Here is a 5219-nt window from a genome sequence, read left to right on the forward strand (position 1 = left end):
AGCTCCTGAGCTCAAATAATCCGCCCGCCTCGGCCTCCCAGAGTGCTAGGATTACAGGCGTGAGCCACCGCGTCCAGCCAGATAATTTTGTTTTTAAAAAATGTATGTATAATAGCATTGAGAGGTAGTTACTGACTCTTTGTATAGTTTAAGGATTTGAGAAAAGGCTCCAAGAGGTTAAATACCTTGTTCAAAGTCACTTAGTGCTAGTGTTGGAATGTGGATGAAAGTGAATTGCACAGTTTGTTTTTATAAGTGAAGTCCAGGGGCTGTGAGCAAAGAAGGATCTAGGAGTCTATTACAAGTATACGATGGCATTATATAAGACTCAACTTACGATAAAACATGGCCACTGACATTATGGAGACAAGTATCCTAGACGGCTGATTCATATAAGCAACATGGCCTGGCTTAGTGGCTGTACATTCAACAGAGGTTGCATCGATGTGATTTATGAACCAAAACAATATCCTTCAAAGTAAGAATGAATATGATTTTTATTTCTTTCTGGTGGAGCAGTGGAACCAGACAGAATGGGATTGATGTGCAACCTTGCGCTGGTGATTACCACTAGGTGGCGCTGAGTTTACAGCGCTCGGAGGATTCCGAGCCAAGCTCCATTGGGTAAGTTGATACACTGCTGTGTTGGGTGTGAATGATCACTTCGTTGTACATGCCCTCTAATATAAATTTCTCACAAATCTATTAGCTTCTATTTATATTATGTTCCAAACTTCCCCCCTAGTGGTTCCCTGAGTGACATTTTTGAATTGGTCATGGCAGAGCTTGGATAGATTGTAAAAGAAAATGTTGGTATGTGGATGTGGCCCATGTGTACCGTCCTGTTAATATGATATAGCTAGATATAGTTACTGACACTCCTTCAGGAATCAACTACATCTGCAATAACTAACTCCTTGATGGAGCCATATAAATAAGAGACTTGACTGTCCTACTAAATACAACTGAATTTTGGAATAAAATCTTCTCTTTATTGCTTACACACGTCTGTTTATCAACATTGGATTTTGAATGAAACAATGTTTCTAAGCCAATTAAGTTTCAGTGAAACAGAGTGACCTTCTATGAAGCCAGCCAGCTCTTTCTTTTCCTGCCCAAACACACTACCTAGAGAGAGCTTGAAAACAAAGAGAATGTTTATCAACATAGGGACATAATATCTCAAACTAGATGTCAGAGCAATGTTTTAACTTTTCATGGGAAGCTACATGTGTTACTTAAAACTCGTGAAATATAAATCAGATTGATGGGAATTAAATTTATAATGTAGAAACTAAAGGCCAATTATGAACATAGCATTTGCTATTATGAAAGACCAGATTATAGTCTCAGTACTCTTTCAACATTAGATAACGAGTATAGTTGGATATATATTTAAATAATGAAACATTTAAGAAGAACTTACTATTTTTTTCTGATAGTACGGTAGTGCAGTAGTAGTGTATCGTGTAGAGCTATGAGGTAGGGCTTATTTTACAGATTCGATACCATAGGAAACAAAATGTAATCATTTGTCTAAGTCTTTCAAGACCTTGTCAAGGACAATTCCAATGAATTCTATAGCTAGCAACTCACTTGACTCTAGCCTTACCTCTTGAATTTCTCTTCCTTGACTCCTTGCTAGAGTCTAATGACTTCTTGAGGGCCAGCCACTGCTGCCTCTTGCACCTTGAGCCCACCCACCTCAACCTTCCCGCCATTCTCCAAGTTGCAACTTGAACAAACCCTGGTACTCCTGTAGCTACCCTAATGCAGACCTGACTGCCAGCCACTTCAAGAAGGCTGCTAAAAATTTTTAGGATAAACTCTTTTCTCTTCCTAATGAAGATCTAAGTTTAGAGTTCCACGGGGAATACCAAGGCTATAATTCCTTAAATATCTTTAGTGCAATAAAAATGCATTGCAAAAAATCAGGTCCAGAAGTCAAACGAGTCTTAGAAAAATCTGCAAATTACATTTCCATATCAAAATTGTACAAGATCCTTTAGTATATGAAGGGCTGAAACCCGGTGTTTACCAAACTTATTTAAACACCACATTTTTCTGTAACTATTTAATACCAGTTAGGGACACAACACACTTGACAATGAATAAACTAGACAGCTGACTGATGGTTCCAGGAACTTTTTAATCATGGGAATATAGAGTTTTGTCCTCAACTACATTGTACTCCTGACCATGCTGTCCATGAGGCTGTCTCCCTTTCTGCTGCAAAAGCGGCTCCTGCCTTAAAGGAGGAGGGTTTTTCTCTGTCTGCACGCAGTCCCAGAGCTGGCTTATTTGGGTGGGAAACAAGCCAATTTTTCTTCTCCCAGGGAACATAATTGCAGGTGCCCAAGGGCCGCTGACTGGCAAGTTACTAATATTTTATGAAAACCTTTGTCTTTTTTGTGGCATAAGCAAATTAATTAACCTGAGATAATGATTCACATGGGAGATAATCATACATGGAGCAAAGCATGTTTATAACTTACTGTCTTTATCTGTCTCCTATAGATTAATAATGTTTATCATCTGCTCTAATTATAGCAATAACACTTTACCATGCTTTAGAAAGTATAGACATTAAATCTACCATAATGCCAACACCTAGGGACAATCGCTACTAACAAAATTAGTGCAGCTCCTTACTAAATGTAGGTACTTTTAAACATTTGTCTCACACTGTATGATTTCATATTTTGCAAATTTCACTTACTATATCATTAGTACTTTCACATATCATTCAATAGCTTTTGAAATTGCTGATTTTAATGGCGTGTAATATTCCATTCTGATGTAATTTGTTTAACCCTTTCGCTGTTATTAGAGATTTAACTGATTTCCATGTTTTCATTATAATAATATTCCACATCATCAGTGGTGGATATCCCACACCAGACAATTCTTTGTAGTCAAGAGTGCTTGTTGGAAAGTACGGTAATCATATTATCAATGTAAAAATAGCTAATGTTACTAATAATCGGGTGCTCACTCTGTGCATCCTCTCATTTAATTCTTTCAACAATACCGCGAAGCAGGTGATATTACTATCTGTGTAGAACACATGATAAAAATGAGCACAGAGAGATTAGGAATTTGGTGCAGGAGTAGATACTGATCACCAGATTTTGGTTTTTTTTAATTTCAAAACATTAAGGGGGTAACGATGCTTCTGGTTACATGGATCGCTTTTGTAATGCTTGCATCATGGCTATAAGTATGTCTACCACCCAAATAGTGTTCATTGTACTCATTAGGTAGGTTTTTGCCCCTCCCCTCCTTCCCCCTTCCACTTCCTTGATTTCCACTGAGTTTTACTTCTCTCTGTGCACATGTGTGCCCATCAGTTAATCCCCAATTTATTAGAGAGTACATGGGGTATTGGTTTTTCCATTCTTTAGATACTTCACTTAGGATAATGGTCTCCAGTTTCATCCAAATTGTTGCAAAAAGCATTAATTCACCCTTTTTATGGCTGAGTAGTACTCCATGGCATACATATACCACATTTTTTTAATCCACTGGTGAATTGATGGACACTTGGTTTGATTCCACATCTTTACAATTGTGAATTCTGCTGCAATAAACATTCGAGTACAGGTGTCTTTTTGATAAAATGACTTCTTTTCCTTTGGGTAGTTACCCAGTAGTGGGATTCCTGGATCGCATGGTAGGTCTACTTTTAGTTCTGTGAGGAACCTCCATACTGAGGAATCGCGATAGAGATTGTACTAATTTGCAGTCCCACCAACAGTGTATAAGTGTTCCTTTCTCTCTGCGTCCATGCCATTATCTATTGTGTTTGAACTTTTTAATAAAGCCATTCTAACTGGAGTAAGGTGACATCTCATTGTGGTTTTGATTTGCATTTCCCTGATGATTAGTGACATTGAGCAATTTTTCATATGTTTATTGGCCATTTGTCTATCTTCATGTATTTTGCCCACTTTTTAATGGGGCTGTTTGTTTTTTTCTTGCTGATTTCTGATTACCAGTTTTGAATCTTTGCAATTTTTCTCCATATTTAACCACAGTATATTGCTATCAACCATTCTTATTCCCATTTAACTATAGGCTGTCTATCTTTTCTTTCTGGGAGATTTTTAAATTTTCTCTTTTTTTCCTTCATTCTGAAATCTCTGGGTGATGTGGTTTAGTAGTTGTCTTCTTGCATTCATTGATCTGAGCAAATAATGAACCCTTTATATTTGAAAATTCCTCTTCTTCCATTATGGAATAGTTTATTTTATCACTTCATTTAAAATTACATTGTCTCCATTTCTTCTCATTCTCATTTTATGGGACTCTCATTATGAAGTTGCTGTACTCTCTGGAGAAATATTTAATTTATTTTTACATTTTTCTTCCCATCACCCTTTCTTTATGCATTTTTTCTACCTTCAGGAGAATTATATTGAAAACCTTCTAATGCTATCTTCTATTGAGTTTCTAAAAATTTTCACTCTCATAATATCAATTTTCATGAGTATTTTTTTTTATCATCTCCTATTCTCATTTCATAAATGTGCTATCCATTCAAATGAAGCATATTAACAATAGTTTTCATAAAGTTTGCTTTCGGCTATCTTGAGCTATATGCTTGTTCTAAATCATTTTCCTGTTTATTCTGGGCTTTGGCCTTGCTTTTAGAGGTTTGTTGAAATATCCTGTGACCTTTGTCTTTAAACACCCATTTACACGAGGCACTAAAGGCCCCATGGCAGATCCAGATGCAGGGCCAGAACTTCTCAATCAACAGACAGCATAGCAAGGTGGTCAGGCAGGATCACCTACTTCCTCCGGAGACCTTGAATGTCAGACTATCTTGGAAGTAAGAAATGTCTTTTTTCTAGAGCAGTCTCTCCAGAAAATAATCTTCCATTTTCTTACTTTGGTGACTGGCAGGGCGTATGCTAGATGGCCTCTGTCCTTGGAACAGGGATGAAGAATGTGTTTGGGAGTCTCATGATTCATATGCAGATTTTCGCTTAATCCCAGTAACTTCAATAAGCCTCAGTCCCACCCTCCAAGTGTCTTGAGTGTAATTTATCCAGAGAATAGACATCTGCCATCTGCTGGGGTGGAAGAAAGAGAGCCACTGGGCTGCTTGTTTGGTAAGGACAAGAGCTGAGGCTTCCTCTGCACTGTAGACAACGTACTCCGACTCAGGCTTGAGATTCAAGCCTCAGCCCACCTCACATACCTCTCGATGCACC

This window comes from Propithecus coquereli, unplaced genomic scaffold, assembly GCF_000956105.1.
Source record: "Propithecus coquereli isolate 6110/MARCELLA unplaced genomic scaffold, Pcoq_1.0 Scaffold38, whole genome shotgun sequence".
NCBI classification, from domain to species: Eukaryota; Metazoa; Chordata; class Mammalia; order Primates; family Indriidae; genus Propithecus; species Propithecus coquereli.